Source organism: Symphalangus syndactylus, chromosome X (genome assembly GCF_028878055.3).
Source record: "Symphalangus syndactylus isolate Jambi chromosome X, NHGRI_mSymSyn1-v2.1_pri, whole genome shotgun sequence".
In the NCBI taxonomy this organism is placed as follows: Eukaryota; Metazoa; Chordata; class Mammalia; order Primates; family Hylobatidae; genus Symphalangus; species Symphalangus syndactylus.
Genome location: NC_072447.2, coordinates 44,655,641 through 44,674,854, shown reverse-complemented (window position 1 = coordinate 44,674,854; position 19,214 = coordinate 44,655,641).

Genomic DNA, 19,214 nt, shown 5'->3' with positions numbered 1-19,214 from the left:
CTGAGTAGCTGGGACTACAGGTGTGTGCCACCATGCCTGGCTAATTTTTGTATTTTTTGTAGGGATGGGGTTTTGCCATGCTGCCCAGGCTGGACTTGACCTCCTTGGCTCAAGCGATCCTCCAGCCTCCGCCTCCCAAAGTGCTAAGATTACAGGCGTAAACCACCATGCCTGGCCTAAACTTCTTATGTTATAAGTCTTGATTAATTCTATCTAGACTCCAAATTCCCCTAACAGATACCATATTTATCTATTCTGTTAGCCCCATTGGTTTCTGCCATATAAATGTTTTCATCATTCCTCACTAACAAGTCTTTCTCACTATGCCACAGTGATTATACACTCATCATACTAAATCTCTTATTCTCTGGGATATGTCACTCTTTGGCATCTTTCCCATGTCTATCTGTGTGTTTTTTCTTGCCTTTACATGTTCATAATTACTGTAATATCTCCTAAGCAGGAATCTTTTTTGCAGGGCAAAGCTAGGTTTCAGCTTGCTTAATCTTAGGTATAATTGTGACTCTTGTTTCTCAGGCCATTCTTGCCATGGGGAAAAGGTTAAAGACCATCTCCTGAAAAGAGGTATTTGTAACAAGCCTGCAACGATTTTTTAAAATTTATTTTTTGGGGGAATATGTAATACAAATACATAGCACAAAAGGGCAAAAAGCTCCCTAGGCACCCAATTCCTCTCTCTGGAAAGTAAACAAAATTGTCAGTTTCATGTGACTCCTTCCGGAGATATTCTAGCATTTAAAAGACATACACAAAATTAAAAAAATAGAAAAAGAAATACACACATATATGCAAACACACACAAACACGAGAGAGAGAGAGAGAGAGAGAGAGAGAGAAGGGAGGAGGGCATACTGCATGTACATTATATAACTCCTTTTTTTCACTTAATCTATCTTGGGGAATGTTTTATATCAGTACACATAGAGCCATCACATTCTTTTAAATAGCTGCATTATACTCCATTATATAGATGAACCGTTATTTATCCAATTCCTTACTGAGGAACACTTGGGTAATTTCCAATCTTTTGCTATAATAAAAAATGCTGTAATGAGTGTCCTTCTACATACATCATTTCACACACCTATGAAAATATCTCTATAATAACTAAGAGCAAAACTCCATAGTCAGAGTGAAATTACAATTTTTTATAGATATCTTTGACCATTAGTATAAGGGGAAAATGGAATCTCTTTGTAGTTTCCATTTGCATTTCTCTGATCACAGGTAAGTTGAGTATCTTCTCCTAGCAAATTGTTTTGTTTTTGTTCTTGTTTTGTTTTGCTTTGAGATGGAGTTTTGCTCTTGTTGCCCAGGCTGGAGTGCAGTGGCACGATCTTTGCTCACTGCAACCTCCGTCTCCTGGGTTTAAGCGATTCTCGTGCCTCAGCCTCCTGAGTAGCTGGGATTACAGGCGCCAGCCACCATGCCTGGCTCATTTTTGTATTTTTAGTAGAGACAGGGTTTCACTATGTTGGCCAGGCTGGTCTTGAACTTCTGACTTCATGATCTGCCTGCCTTGGCTTCCTAAAGTGCTGTGATTACAGGCGTGAGCCACCGCACCCAGCCTCTTCTTAGGCTCTTAATGCTGAAAATCCTCAAGGTATCAATATATCACCTCATTCCCTAGAGTTCTTGATATGCCTATCAAAGCCAGGTGCTTTTTATATGCAGAAGTGATGAGAATGTCCATCCTCGCTCCCCTGGTGTTCCTTACCTCCTAGGCATTGACCCAGGCCCCTGTTTGTGTCTCAGTGATATTTGCTTTTTTTTTTTATTTTTTATTTTTATTTTTATTTTTTTGAGACAGAGTCTTACTCTGTTGCCCAGGCTTGAGGGCAGTGGCACGATCTTGGCTCACTGCAACCTCTGCCTCCCGGGTTCAAGCGATTCTCCTGCCTCAGCCTCCAGAGTAGCTGGGACTACAGGTGCATGCCACCACATCTGGCTAATTTTTGTATTTTTGTATTTTTTCTTTTTTTGAGACGGAGTTACACTCTTGTTGCCCAGGCTGGAGTGCAATGGTGCGATCTCTGCTCGGCGCGATCTCAGCTCACTGCAACCTCTGCCTCCCGGGTTCAAGCAATTCTCCTGCCTTAGCCTCCCGAGTAGCTGGGATTATAGGCATGCACCACCACACCGGGCTAATTTTTTGTATTTTTAGTAGAGACAGGGTTTCTCCATGTTGGTCAGACTGGTCTTAAACTCCCGATCTCAGGTGATCCACCCACCTCGGCCTCCCAAAGTGCTGGGATTACAGGCGTGAGCCGCTGCGCCCGGCTTAATTTTTGTATTTTTAGTAGAGACAGGGTTTCACCATGTTGGCCAGGCTGCTCTCGAACTCCTGGCCTCAAGTGATGCATCCACCTCGGCCTCCCAAAATGCTGGGATCACAGGCTTGAGCCACCACGCCCAGCCAACATTTCCTTTTAAAACCAGCTCCTCAGCTTCTGCCTACAGGACATATTCTCAAGGCAGGTCAGTCTGAGAGCAGGGAACCCGTATCTGGGACAGACATCAGGCTGTCTTCTTCATTGTCTGAAGCCATCCTGATACAGAGTTCTCCTGACCTTACTCACCAGTATATCATCTAAGCCTGAATCCCAGTTCAGGTGAAACCTGGGGTCACAACTCCATAAGGCATGCTAGGTCCATCCCTGTGTGGGTCCCTACCCTGCTTTCTCCTTCTATTCCCTGTGCCTCCTGTCTTACACCCCACCTCTAAGTCTCTGTGCTCTAAGTATAGTGAATTATTGGCTATTCCCTAAATGTGCATCAACTTTCACATCTCCTTAACTTTCCCCATGCTGATGTCTCTTCCTGGAATCTTCTTTCACCAATTTCTACTTGAAGATTGCTTCTTCATTCTTTATGACTCAGCTTTAATGTTCATTCACCTGTCAAATCTTCCTCAAGGCTCTTCTGCATTGCAGAGGCCTCTAGCATCCCCCTAGGCTCCTAAATGAATATCTAGTTATTTATTTTTTGTCTATAAATAATTATTTTATAACTATCATACTATTTTAGTAGTGCTTTTTAAATAATTTTCCTACCAAAAAAATTAATGATATTCTGACTTGGAATTATTTCTTAGCCAATCCTGGCAGTCTCTAACTGGGAAATCAAACACAGACAGTTGCTTGATGGTAGGAGTTATTTCCCAGGCATTAACACAGAAGGTATGGTCAAAAAGTATTGGCGATGTAGATGACTAAGTGATTGAATAGATAGAATGATGTGGCAGACAAGACAGCAAGCAGGGAGCAAATGGCAGTGTCACAGCTGGGGGCATGTAAAAATGACAAGTGTTTCCCTACTTCTGGGAGTGACAAATTACTTCAGAAAACTAAGAAGGGTATCTGTTGAAATTCTTGACTCATAGGTTAAGGTGCCTTAATGGTACATTCAAGAAGAGGCAGAGTTCCTGAAATCGGGACTTGACCCAGTCTGGGCAGTGGGTCAATTAGCTACCCTTGGGAAGGGGTGTATGTCCTAGATGATTCTGGACTAAGAATATCCCGAGGAGAGGGCTTTAGGTCTCTTGGATGTATGAGGATACCTCGATAGACACAAAGATGTGCCTTGTGGGTGTGTATTTATAGTAAAAAATATGGCACTCAGTATATTTAGTGAATAAATAATAGAAAATAATTGTAACTTCCAACTGGGCAGCTATTAGGAAGGTATGTATGGAATTGGGTATGGTATATTTCTGTGACAAGTCTGTTTTCCACTTTCCCTTGCTTTTTTCTTATTCCTTGAATTTATATAATTTTGTCTTTTATATATGGCAATTTTCCAATCATCTTATTTTCTACTTTATTTTAAATATACAAATAAAACATATTTATTATAAAAGTAGAAACCTCAAATAAGCAAAAATGGAGAGGGAGAAAAATTTTTCCCAAATATCATCTTTTGAAGATAACCACTGTTAAGTTTTGGTGGCTACCCTTATGAAGACAAACATTTTTCTTAGTAATCTTTTTATAATATTGAGTAGAAAATAGCCTTTCTCTCACACTATAATTTTATTTTTGAAATATTTACTCTCTTTTTGCATACCTTCCCAGAGATAATGTATTTAGAACTATAAATATATAACATATAATCTGTTATATACATATTATAATATTAATATAATATAATATAATTAATATAATATATATTTCATATATGTTTATATTTCATATATTCACTTATGTGGGATATATATCCCACATAAAAAATATATAAAATATTATATATACACATATACACACAGACACACATATTATATATATGTGTGTGTGTATATGTATGTGTATATATATTCATATATATGTGGAGTGTGCTATTCATTTATGTGGGATGAATATCACACTCCAAATTCTTAGTCGAGAATCATCTAGGACATATATCTATTTAGATATATGTATATGTATATATGTATATGCATACATATATGCATATATATGTTTATATACACACAAATACGTATATATGTATATGTGCATATATATATGTGTGTGTATATATGTGTATATATATATGTGTGTGTGTGTGTGTGTGTGTGTATATATATATCCCACATAAATGAATAGCAGATCTTGGAGATCTATCACATTTCAGTTCACTGAAATTTCCAATGTTTTCTCTAGGTGGCAAAAACTATTAAAGTGAAAGACACCTTTTTTTGAGTGAGACTAATTAAAACAAACAAAGAGGAGGAAATATATTTTAAATGACACCCAGAACCCCTAATGTCACGAGGCACAGAGAACAGCAGTTAGGCAAAGAACAAGAGGTATGCAGTGGGTGGTAGGGAACTGGCTAGAGCTGGGAAATGGTGGGGATGGCGTTGCTCAGTTCTAGCTGGGAGGATAGACTGGGAAAAACAGGAGTGGCTGAGGTCAGCCACTAGAGATAGGAAGGGAAAGAGAAATTTATGGAGAATGAGCAAGAACTGTTGAAATCCTTAAGAACCCCTGGTTTTGCTCTACTCTGTATATGTGGACAGAGGATATTTCTGCCTAGCTGCCATCCCCAGTTTATGCTTCACAGTACATCCTTGTAGCCTATCTTAGTTTCTGTCCTACTTGGTTCTCCTGCCTCTTGCAGTTCTCTCCTCAGCAGGGCTGCCCTGATGTGAGGCGACTCTCAAGGGCACTCTGGGGCCTGTTTTCTCTGGCCTTGCTTAAGGTGGCTTCTTCACCACGGCTGATATAGAGGCCAGGAAGGACTCAACCTCCCGTCCCCTGAGACTCTCCTAGGGAGTCCAGAATCCTCGTTCGATATCTTTCCTATCACAGTGCTGTGTTGGAGCACTGGCTTTTCACAAATCCTTCTCTGTTCTTTGCCTAGAGGTGGAAAATCTTGGAGAATTAACAGCCACTCCCTGCTTTCTAAGGGAATGGTCTTCTGCTAACCTTCCGAGGGGCTCAGGCTATCCTTTGTGTAATAATTCTTGAATTGGGGTGGGGATTTCTGCTTACCTCCAGTGACAGTCTTCGACTTGGATCTAGGATTGGTCTTCTTCATGAAAGTAGAGGTTTTGTTTTGTACAATGCCTAAAATAGTCCTTAGGAGAGTCTCTGTCTTCAGAAAAAATATCTGTCGAATGAGTGAGTGGATAAAAACGGAGTTAGGTTTCTCAGGTACCAGAAAAACTAACTTAAGCAGAGTGGAAGTGGAGTCTATGCTAAGAAAACTATGGATGAGAACCAGTAAGTGTAGCAATACTCGTAGGGGAAATGTCTTCAGATTCCTGACCCCTTGAGGCAGCTCTAACTGGGAGAGTACATCCTTTAGTTCCAAGCTTCCAGTGGAGTCCATCTGGGCAGAGACTGGAGATCTAGAGTTAGGAAACAGAGACTCAAATAGACAGTGGGAAGGCCTGAGCAGGGAGAAGTCCATATTAGGTTTGGGCCTGAGGGGCTGGAGTAGGCATGAGGGAGTGGATGAGCCTGGGAAATGAGGGTTCCTGTGGAGAGGACAGGTTGGTTGTCCCTTTCTTTTTCACTTATATCACTGGAGAGTTCTTAGATGGAATGAGCAGAGACTGAAATCTTACAGTGGGTGGAAGAGGGTAAGTGGAAAGAGAGAGAGAGAGGAGAAGCAGCAGCAGTTAAAACGCCTGGAGCCCTTAGTTACAAAACAGGATTTTCACTTCTCTCTTTTTTTTTTCTTGCTGGTAGATGCTGTTGCCCACTGAGGGAGGGTTTTCCTGTCCCCAAAGCCCCTTCCCTTCTTGCAGAGCCCCTTCACCTTACTTTTACCTGGGAAAGCCAAGAAGGAGCCATCAGGACTCAGGAAGTAAGACTGAGAAAAGATGTAGATGTGGCAGGGAAACAGAGTCAGAGTCCACAGCAGCGTGTACAGTTGGGGACAGGGAGGTGATGAGGGAAGAACTTCTATTTCCCAACCCCAGCATGATCCAGAGGGAGGCAATTTCTGAGCACACAGGAAGGACCAAGTTGTTTGCCTTTGTGTGCTTTTTCATAAGTAAACATGAATAACCTTTCTTTCTAGATAAGGAGTCTTGCATTGGCTGAAGAAATGGAGTTCCATTTAGGAAAAGGAGCTCTTGTCTTGGAAGTTAACATATAAACCCATTTTAGCAGATTGAGTAACAATACCACTACCATTATTTTTAGAAAAAGGAAATATACCCCAAGACGACTAATTATTGTGATGGCAAATGAAGGAAATGGTTTTATTGTCAGACCCATGATTTTTCCAGTGCCCTGGTCTTCTCCAGGAGCAGGTGTGTTCTTCGATGGGTGTCTGTCATATGCTCAGTGTGACATAGACCACATTCCTTTCCCATCTGCAGACTTGACCACGACATCCTGATCTCAAAATCTGAAAATGTAAACTGAACTATACCCCTTTTAGGAATCTATTCTTAGTGATTTCTGTGAATTAACTTCTTGCTAAAATTTCCACACACTTAAGGTTTTTCCACACATGATTTTGTCTCTCCTCGAGGAAACGAAACAAATAAACCAAGATCTTTTGATCACATGACATTTTAGATGCAAACAGGCAAAAGTACTTGTTTCAAGCATTGAAGTACCTCCTTTATTCAAGTAATAATTACAAGTATCTTAATTATAATTTTTTTATTCAGAGTTTTTCATTCCTATTTTTACTTAGGAGATTTTGTGGGATTTTTTTGTTTTGTTTTGTTTTGTTTTTTGAGATGGAGTTTCACTCTTGTTGCCCAGGCTGGAGTGCAATGGCGCGATCTCGGCTCACTGCAACCTTTGCCTCCAGGGTTCGAGCAATTCTCCTGCCTCAGCCTCCCGAGTAGCTGGGATTACAGGCATGCGCCACCACATCCGGCTAATTTTGTATTTTTAGTAGAGATGGGGTTTCTCCATGTTGGTCAGGCTGGTCTCGAACTCCCGACCTCAGGTGATCCACCTGCCTCAGCCTTCCAAAGTGCTGGGATTACAGGCGTGAGCTACCATGCCTGGCCAGGAGATGTTTTAGTAAAATGGTTTTGAAGCCAGTCGTCTTGGGCTAAAATCTTAGCACCATAGTTACTGTGTCCTTGAGAAGTTCTTTGGGTCTCTGTTTCCCTATGTTCTAAAATAGGGTGTATATGGGTACCCGCCTGTTGGGAGGATTCAATAAGTTAATACATTTAAAGTTCTAAGAACTGTTTTTAGTGCATAATAAATGCTTGATATGCCTTAGTATCTATTATTTACACCCTAAATGGTTCAATAGAAGGAAAACAACTTAGTGTAGTGGCAACAGAGTAAGCTTAGAATCAGGAATATTTCGATCTAAATCCTGATCCTTGCTGGATCTTAGAAAATTATTTAGCCTTTCTGAGCTTCAATTTATTTATTTGTAAAATAGGAATAGTAACATCTAGTTTGTGGATGTTACTGTGAATCTTAAGACAATAAATAAATAACCCAAGTATGATAAATATTCTAATCTCAGCAATAAATAGGTAAATGCATGCTAAACTTGCCCCACCTGCCTCCCCTACCAGTACTGCTTTATGTTCTTTTAGGTCAGCAGTTCTCAAAGTGTGCTTCCCAAGGAAATTCAGGGGAGTCCATATCAAAACATTCTTGTAATAATACCAACATGCTGTTTTCCTTTTTTACTGTATTAACGATTGCACTGGTGGTGCAAAAGCAATAAACAAAATTCTGACTCCTTAGCGTGTATCAAGGCAGTGGTGCTAAACTTTACTAGTAGTCATTGTATTTTTCATCCCCACACACTCACAATTTTAAAAAGCCTCTCTCGACAGCAGAATCACTTGAACCCAGGAGGCAGAGGTTGCAGTGAGCAGAGATCGCGCCACTGCACTCCACCTGGACGACAGAGTGGGACTCCATCTCAAAAAAAAAAAAATAAAATAAAATATAAAAAATAAAATTAAAAAATTTAAAAGCCTCTCTCATTTAAGAATGTCCTTGATGAAACAGCAAGAACTATTAATTTTATTAAATCTTGACTCAAGTACACTTAAAAAAAAGTTCCCTGCAATGAAATATGAGTCATGCATAAAGCACTTCTGCTGCACATTGAAGTAGAATAGATGCCGCCAGGAAAAGCATTTGAGTGATTGGGTTGAGGGCTTAACTAGTGGCTTTTCTCGTGAAACACTATTTTTACTCCAAAGAGCAACTGGCAAACTATGGTTTTTCAGACTTGGAGATTTGACAAACATTTGCTTGAAAATGAATGAAGTCTGTTTGTCACTTCAAGGAAAACAACTGACAGTATATATGTGGCCAACAATGAAACTCAAGTGTTCAAATGAATACTACAATTTTGAAAAACCTATTCCACTATTGGGATTTTGACAGCATCTCAGTACCTACTGACTCTTCTGATGAGACTGGTTGTGATATTAACAAATGTGATGTTTTGATATTATACAGTAGGAAATGTGCCAGCATTTGGAAGGGCTGCATAACACAGGGAACTGATATTTTTTCAAATGACCAATGTATGATATAAAATCTTGCATGAGTAAATGATACATTAAAAGTATAAGATAGATTAATGGGTTTTAATATAATGAAGTACAAGAAGTTCATAATATACTTTCTGTTCCACATTACAAGCAACCTTTAAGAAATTGTCACTTGTCAAGTTTTGGTGTTGTGTCCAAGAGGAATATCCACAGTTATCTGAAAAGCTTTTTAACACACTCTTTCCTTTTTCAAAAGCATATTTCTGAGAGGCTGGATTTTCTTCATATACTTCAAGTAGAATTCTTCAATCAAAACAGCTTATCCCAATAGATTAAATGCAGAAACTAGTTGTCTTCTATAAGCCAGGTGTTAAAGAGATTTGTAGAAATAGAAAAGGATGCTACTCTTCTCGTTAATTTTTTTTGAAAAATAATTTTTAAATCACAAGTACGTTATTTATATTACCACATAATGGGTCTATTATTATAATTATTAAATGGGCCAATAAATGTTTCAAAATTTCTTAGTTTTAATTTTGTTTATGGACAATATCAATATAACCCACATAAGAGCTCTTTGAAATTCTCCATAATTTTGTTTGCTTGTTTTGTTTCTTTATAGACAGGGTCTTGCTTGTTGAGTGCAGTGACTATTCACAGGTGTAGTCGTAGCTCACTGCAGCCTTGAACTCCTGGGCTTTAGCAATCCTCCTGCCTCAGCCTCCCAAGTAACTGGGACTGAAGGCATGCACCACTCTCCACAATTTTCAAGTGTGTAAAGGAATCCTGACACCAAAACGTTTTATAACTGCTACTTTAGATCATTATTTCTGAACACTAGAATGGCTCAACACTAGAATCACCTAGGGAACTTTAAAAAATGACCAATGCTTGGCACCAACCCAGATAAATTAGAGTATTTGTGTTTGTGACCCAGGTATTAATATATATGTACTTTTAGAAACTCACCAGGTGGCGCAACTGTACTCCCAGCTACTAGTGGGCCTGAGGCAGGACGATCGCTTAAGCCCAGGAGGTTGAGGCTGCAGTGAGCTGTGATTGCACCACTGCACTCCAGCTTGGGTGACAGAGTGAGAACCTGTTTCTAAAAAAAAAAAAAAAAAAGCAAAAAAACTCCCCAGATAATACTAATGTACATCCAAAGTTAAAAACTATGGCCGTAGGGTAGTCTAATCATAAGAATCTTCTGAGGCAGTTGTTAAATGTGGCAGTCCCAAGTCCAAATCTAATGAACCAAATCTCCAGGGGAAGGGCCTAGAAAATCTGCATATTTAATAAGCACATCAGGTGATTCTTAAAATGAGATAATTTGGGAAACATTGCACCATTCTCTTCCCAACTTCCTCATTCTTGATGACAGGCTCGTTAGTTGCTAACAAAGGCATTATTCAACTAAATTCAACCCACAGAAGTTTGGAGTATGTGCCTTAAAACTTCTCCTGGGCAGCTATCTTTTAATGTGAGATTTTGCTGCAGAAATGGCTTTAAAACTTAAAGTTTTGAAAGTATAAAGACACAGTAGTTAATTGTTTGACAAAGCACTATTCTCGTGTGGAAGGTCTCTTGTCCAGGCAACTCAAATTTCACAGTTTTGTCGGGGGCACTTTATGAATTTGAGTTGGGTAAATGAATGAATTCTGCATAGGCAGCTGACTCTTCACCTTAAATGTTCAGAGGGACCTATGTCAGAGGACCAGCAAGAACCAGTTTTTCTGACTTGATCATCTTGTAATTCAGATAAAAGCTTTGTACATACAAAAAAACATGTCCTTATGAATTGCAAGAAGGCAAATAGACCCAAGGAGAGGTTCAAATGGATTACCTTGGAGTGCAGACTAGAAAGGGGTTTATGGGAATCACTGGAGAAGTGAAACTTGCCCAAATAGAATATATCCTCAAATTCCGACTTTTTCTCTTCTGGTGAAACAGGAAGAAGGCACTGTCAGTATTAAATAGTAATTTCCTGTCTGCAACACCACAGTCTTTTTTTTTTCCTGATCATAGAAGTCACTGAACTATGAGCCTTTTGGAGGTAGAAATCGAACCTTAGTGGTTTTTATGTATAAAATGCCTAATACCTGGCTCTTAATAAATATTTTCTGAATTGAATAAAGTAGTGATCAAGTCTAGATCTCGATGTTAAAAAGGTACAAAAATTCTATAATTCTATATGGATCATTTCTTTTTTCTTTTGAGACAGATTCTCACTTTGTTGCCCAGGCTGGAGTACTGTGGTGTGATCTTGGCTCACTGCAACCTCTGCCTCTCAGGTTCAAAAGCAATTCTCCTGTCTCAGCTTCTCCAGTACTGGGACTATAGGCACACACCACCATGCCCGGCTAATTTTTGTATTTTTAGTAGAGATGGGGTTTCACCATGTTGGCCAGGCTGGTCTTGAACTCCTGACCTCAGGTGATCCACCTGCCTCGGCCTCCCAAAGTGCTGGGATGACAGGTGTCAGTCACCGAGCCTGGCCTATATGGAACATTTCTTTAAGGTAACTTGTGTTCAACAAGGCTCACATTGAAAATTGTAAAAACTGTAAGAAAAACTTAGTTCTGGTACCAATATCATGCTGTTTTGGTTACTGTAGCCTTGTAGTATAGTTTGAAGTCAGGTAGCATGATGCCTCCAGCTTTGTTCTTTTGGCTTAGGACTGACTTGGCAATGTGGGCTCTTTTTTGGTTCCATATGAACTTTAAAGTAGTTTTTTCCAATTCTGTGAAGAAAGTCATTGGTAGCTTGATGGGGATGGCATTGAATCTATAAATTACCTTGGGCAGTATGGCCATTTTCACAATACTGATTCTTCCTACCCATGAGCATGGAATGTTCTTCCATTTGTTTGTATCCTCTTTTATTTCATTGAGCAGTGGTTTGTAGTTCTCCTTGAAGAGGTCCTTCACGTCCCTTGTAAGTTGGATTCCTAGGTATTTTATTCTCTTTGAAGCAATTGTGAATGGGAGTTCACTCATGATTTGGCTTTCTGTTTGTCTGTTATTGGTGTATAAGAATGCTTCTGATTTTTGTACATTGATTTTGTATCCTGAGACTTTGCTGAAGTTGCTCATCAGCTTAAGGAGATTTTGGGCTGAGACATAGATCAATGGAACCGAACAGAGCCCTCAGAAATAACGCCGCATATCTACAAGTATCTGATCTTTGACAAACCTGACAAAAACAAGCAATGGGGAAAGGATTCCCTATTTAATAAATGGTGCTGGGAAAACTGGCTAGCCATATGTAAAAAGCTGAAACTGGATCCCTTCCTTACACTTTATACAAAAATTAATTCAAGATGGATTAAAGACTTATATGTTAGACCTAAAACCATAAAAACCCTAGAAGAAAACCTAGGCATTACCATTCAGGACATAGGCATGGGCAAGGACTTCATGTCTAAAACACCAAAAGCAATGGCAACAAAAGCCAAAATTGACAAATGGGATCTAATTAAACTAAAGAGCTTCTGCACAGCAGAAGAAACTACCATCAGATTGAACAGGCAACCTACAGAATGGGAGAAAATTTTCGCAACCTACTCATCTGACAAAGGGCTAATAGCCAGAATCTACAATGAACTCAAACAAATTTACAAGAAAAAAACAAACAACCCCATCAAAAAGGGGGCAAAGGACATGAACAGACACTTCTCAAAAGAAGACATTTATGCAGCCAAAAAACACATGAAAAAATGCTCATCATCACTGGCCATCAGAGAAATGCAAATCAAAACCACAATGAGATACCATCTCACACCAGCTAGAATGGCGATCATTCAAAAATCAGGAAACAACAGGTGCTGGAGAGGATGTGGAGAAATAGGAATACTTTTACACTGTTAGTGGGACTGTAAACTAGTTCAACCATTGTGGAAGTCAGTGTGGCGATTCCTCAGGGATCTCGAACTAGAAATACCATTTGACCCAGCCATCCCATTACTGGGTATATACCCAAAGGACTATAAATCATGCTGCTATAAAGACACATGCACACGTATGTTTATTGCGGCACTATTCACAATAGCAAAGACTTGGAACCAACCCAAATGTCCAACAACGATAGACTGGATTAAGAAAATGTGGCACATATACACCATGGAATACTATGCAGCCATAAAAAATCATGAGTTCATGTCCTTTGTAGGGACATGGATGAAACTGGAAATCATCATTCTCAGTAAACTATCGCAAGGACAAAAAACCAAACACCACATGTTCTCACTCATAGGTGGGAATTGAACAATGAGAACACATGGACACAGGAAGGGGAACATCATGCTGTTGTGGGGTCGGGGGAGAGGAGACGGACTGTCACGGGGTGGGGGGAGCGGGGAGGGACAGCATTAGGAGATATACCTAATGCTAAATGACGAGTTAATGGGTGCAGCACACCAACATGGCACATGGATACATATGTAACAAACCTGCACATTGTGCACATGTACCCTAAAACTTAAAGTATGATAATAATAAAAAATAAAAAAATTAAAAAAATAAAAATAAAAAAATAAAAGTGAGTATTTCATTTCCAAAAAAAAAGAGAAACAAGCCCTTGTAGTGAAAACTCTGTCAAGTATTTCCAGGGGTTGATTTACCTTAGAGTTAATAATAGAGATTTGAGTTTTGGTGTTAGAGATTTTTGCGAGATTGTTAAAGCAGGTAATGTTAGGTAAAAGCAAAGGGTGACAATTAGAAAGCAGAAATCAAAACGTTTCATGAGACTGCCAATTCCTTCAGTATTCAGGTATTTGTTTTACTGACTCTGAATAATGCCAACTAAAGGGTAATGGCCAAAAAAAGAGGAGCTATTCTATGTACTGTACGTGGCCTTAAAATAAAACGTATGGGGATTACATTCAATTTCCCCTTTAACTTATATCATATTTCATTATAAATCATTTTTCAACCGAAAAAAATTAAAAAATGCTTCAGAAACTGTACAAATGCCATCATCATATTATTTGATGCTGAAATGAAAATCTCTCTGAGTTGGAAAATGGGAGTTATTCAAGAGCAAACAGTATACATTACAATCAATTACATCCTAAATAACAAACTCTCTAGCTCACAAGAAGCCATTACAGCTTCATAGAAATTCAGAATGTTGTACTTAATAAAGCAATTATAATCTCTCATCCCATCCTCAAGACAAGCAGTATTGCTCCAGAGCTTACCTTATGGATTTCTTTGGTATAAATTAGACCTACTGAAGTATAACTAAGAATTTTTAAATGTCATATTAATTTTACCCTATGGGATATGTAACATGTTCCTAAATTCTAACATGTTCATGTTAATTTTTATAGAATGTCAATTAAAATTAATCTTCTGCAGAGGAAGTGTATTAATACCTTATATGTAATACTGTAATTGTATCCGCAGGCAATAGCGATTATAAAAATTACTAAGGTAAACTATGAAAGTGAATACGGGATAGTAGGGTTGTGTTTTTAAAGATGTAATGTTAAACATTATTATGAAAAAAACTTTATTTTTATATCATTATGTACTCTCATATGGGCACCAACACTTTTTGTTTTGTTCACTTTTCTTTTCCTTTTTTTTTTGAGACAGAGGCTCGCTCTGTCACTCAGGCTGGAGCGCAGTGGTGCAATCTCCACTCACTGCAACCTCTGCCTCCCGGGTTCAAGCGATTCTCCTGCCTCAACCTCCTGAGTAGCTGGGACTACAGGCCTGCGCCACCACGCCCGGCTAATTTTTGTATTTTCAGTAGAGACGGGGTTTCACCATGTTGGCCACGATGGTCTCCATCTCTTGACCTCGTGATCTGCCCACCTCGGCCTCTCAAAGTGCTGGATTACAGGCGTGAACTACCGTGCCCAGCTGTTTTGTTCACTTTTCTTAGAGGCATTTCTGGTGTTATGACAGCTATGATGTCACTAGGCAATAGGAATTTTCCAACTCCATTATAATCTTATAGGACCACTGTTGTGTACACTGTCATGTAAGTGGTCTATTGACCAAAACATCATTATGCAGCACATGACTGTACAGTGAAAATTATTATTATTATTATTTTGAGATAGAGTTTCACTCTTGGTGCCCAGGCTGGAGTGCAATGCGTGATCTCAGCTCACTGCAACCTCCACCTCCTGAGTTCAAGCGATTCTCCTGACTCAGTCTCTCAAGTAGCTGGGATTACAGGCGCCCGCCACCACGCCCGGCTAATTTTTGTATTTGCAGTTGAGACAGGGTTTCACCATGTTGGCCAGTCTGGTCTTGAACCCCTGACCTCAGATGATCCACCTGCCTCAGCCTCCCAAAGTGCTGGGATTGCAGGCATGAGCCACCGCGCCCGGCCCTGTCTAGTGAAAATTAAACCTCTCTTCCTATCTGATATTTGTCTCTCAAGTCTCCTCCCAGAGGCAATCACTATTGTCACCTTCTTGTGCATGAATCCAAAAATTATAAGTAGTAGCGTGCAATGACACAATATCAACTGGGTGGTGGTGTGGTGACCTTCCTAAAGGAGGGGCTACATCAATAAAGAACTTGTTAAATATATTACTATTGGAACATCCAAAACCTGAAAGTCTAAGTAGTTATTTAAAAGGATGAAGTCAGTCTGCAAGTACTAATGGTGAAAAATTATACAAAAAAGGTAAGAGAATAGCACATGTAGTATCCTACCATTTGTATACAAACAAGGCTATATATAATTTTTGGATTGATACACAAGAAGCTGACAATAGCAATTGCCTTTGGGGAGGAGATCTGAGAGATAAAGATCAGATAGGAAGAGAGGCTTAATTTTCACTGCACAGTCATGTGCCGCCTAACGACGTTTCAGTCAACAATGGACAGTGTACACAACAGTGGTCCTATAAGGTTATAATGGAGCTGAAAAATTCCTATTGCCTAATGACATCATAGCTGTCACAATGTCATAGCACAATTATTTTATTTTAAAAATAAAACATGTGTAGCCTAACTGCACAGTATTTATAAAGTCTACAATAGTGCCCAGTAATGTCCGAGGCCTTCACATTCACTCACCACTCACTCACCCAGAGCAACTTCAAGTCCTGTATCCTCTATTCTTGGCAATTGCCCTATACAGCTGTACCACTTTTCATCTTTTATACCATATTTGTACTGTACCTTTTCTATGTTTAGGTATGTTTATATACACAAATACTTACCATTGTGTTACATTTGCCTACAGTATTCAGTACAGTCACATGCAGTATAGGTCTGTAGCCTAGGAGCAATAGGCTACACCATATAGCCTAGGTGTGCACTAGGCTATACCATCTAGATTTGTGTAAGTACACTGTGCGATGTTCATACAATGAAATCACCAAATGCTGCATTTCTCAGAATGTATCCCTGTTGTTAAATGATGCAAAACTATATTTTTGTACCATTTACAGTTCTTAAAAACATATATATTATTTTTTTAAAGAAACAAACTATTGAAAAAGCGAAGGGAATAGTGAACAGTGTCAAATACTATAGAAATGTCAAAGAGGATATAGGCTGAGATAAAGGCTATTAGACTTGATGATTAAGGGGCTTTGGTAACTTTGAGAAAAAAGGTTTAGTTGAGTCATTTGAGTATTGAGAGTGGTCACAGAGTATACTTCAGAAAGACAAATAATTTATCCTGAGATAGTTGAAGTCTGATGGAATAAATCTGTGATTGGTCTGTTGTGTGTGTGTGTGTATTTAATATATACTTATATATATACCTTTCTCTAGTTATGGAAAGGCAATAATGGATTTTTTTTTTGAGATGGAGTCTCGCTCTATTGTCCAGGTTGGAGTGCAATGGTGCGATCTCCGCTCACTGCAACCTCCACCTCCCAGGTTCAAGCGATTCTCCTCCCGAGTAGCTGGATTACAGGTGCATGCCACCATGCCCGGCTAATTTTTGTATTTTTAGTAGAGACAGGGTTTCGCTATGTTGGCCGGGCTGGTCTTAAACTCCTGACCGCAGGTGATCGGCCCATCTTGGCCTCCTAAAGTGCTGGGATTACATGTGTGAGCCACCGCGCCCGGCCAGGCAATAATGGTTTTATATGGGACTGGAAATTGGCAAGTAGGATGTGACAGAAAGACATATTGTTGTGGAATTTAGAGTGCTACTAGGAGCACTGAGAGGTGAATAGAGGGTAGCCAGGGTGGAGGAAACCTGGTGAGGATTGAGGGTGAGCTAGGAGGGATGCTATCATAATGGAAATAACTTGGAGGGTGTTTTGTACAGCAGGAAAAGTAATGGAATAATAGGAATAATGTCCATTTAGAGGCACAGATATCGAGGCAATAACGTTTACCGACTGTTCAGCAGATTAAAAGAAAATCATATTATAAGATTTCAGCTACAAGGGATATAATTCTATTTTATTTTAACCAGTAAAGAAAAAGCTGTTTAAAGCTGATTTTGTATGCTCAGGTTTTATCAAATGAGAAATAGTAGAAATAGTAGGCTAGCTTGGCATAGTGCCCATTTTTTCATTACAGAATCTTTTTTCTGCAAGGGAGGTTTTTCCATCAAAGGAGTAATTTTCGAGACAAAATCAAGAGTGGGCATAATCAAAATTCTGCATATTGTATTTGAATAAAACAGTTAAGTGTGACTTAAGACAACGTGGAGAAGACGGAATCATCCCACAATGGTGATTTCATTGTACTTCCAGGCGTTCTTGGTAACCCACCATAAAGTGTTTCTGGAGGTAGGTAAGACCTACTCTACGGTGTCTCATGATTGTGGATGAAGCTACAGTAAAGTGAAATAAATCAATGTTTGGCCCTACAGGTGCTATGGTCTCTTGATCACAGCTAAATCCTTGATGAGCTAAAAATGCCTGAAGACATCACTGAACCTGATTTTGTAAGATTACACTGTAACTGAATCTCCCCCTGGGGCAATGAATCTGGTGTTTCCTGTGACGGCAGGTCAAGTCAGATTCAGGACTAGTTGAGAAACTGTCCTTATCATGGCTCATACACGAGAGCATGCCTTCTAAAGTGGATTTAAGTAATGTTTCATGAAAAAAATAATGCAGAAAATCATGACTAACAAAAATAAAAATGCTAGTATACTTTAAAATATATGACATTTTAAGATAAGTCATTGAACAAAAGTAAACAAAATCAAACCCATTAAGTGGAAATGTTCACCTCTTAAGGGTTTGGAACTTAGCTTTGTTTTTTTTTGTTTGTTTGTTTGTTTGTTTTGTATCCATAGAACTTAGCTTTGATTGGTGTTAGGTAGAAAAAGACAATGAAGTAGTTATGATTTGGGCAGGCTTATTCTTTGTTGGTTAACTTGAAGCAGTCAGGGTAAACCAGATAAATGATTTTGAAACCCTTAATTTGTCTGCTTTTGGGCAAGAAGAACTGACCCATTTGCAGATAGACTTGTCTGTCCTCCAGAAAAGACATAGATTATAATACATTTGGGCTGTACAATCAAAGTTAAATATGACTTAAGAATACTAGTTTTTAAAATGAAAAAGTAATACATACACATAGAAATTTCAAAAGGGTACAGAATGAAAAATGAGTCTTGTTCTTGAAACACAATTGCTTATTTCTGATTTCTTGTGTGTAGCATAGAAAAAGAAATATTCTAGAAAGGCTATAACAAATGCTGGTGAGGATATGGAGAAAAAGGAACTCTCATACACTGTTGGTGGGAATGTAAATTAGGACAACCACTGTGGAGAACACTTTGGAGGTTCCTCAAAAAACTAAAAATTGAGCGACCATAAGATCCAGCAATCCGACTGCTGGGTATCTACCCAAAAGAAAGGACATCAGTACATTGAAGAGATATCTGCACTCCTATGTTTGTGGCAGCACTGTTCACCATAGCTAAGATTTGGAAGCAACTTCAGTGTCCATCAACAGATAAATGGATGAAGAAAATGTGATACATATACACAATAGAGTACTATTCAGCCACAAAAAAGAGTAAGATCCTGTCATTGGCAACAACATGGATGGAACCAGAGGTCATTATGTTAAGTGAAATAAGCCAGACACAGAAAGTCAAACATCACATGTTCTCACTTATTTGTGGTATCTAAAAATCAAAACAATTGAACTCATGCACATAGAGAGTAGAAGCATGGTTACCAGAGGCTGGGAAGGATAGTGGAGGGCTGGTGGGGCAGGTAGGGATGGTTAATGGGTACAAAAAATAGTTAGAAAGAATGAATAAGACAAAATATTTAATAGTACAACAGGGATACTGTAGTGAATAATAACTTAAT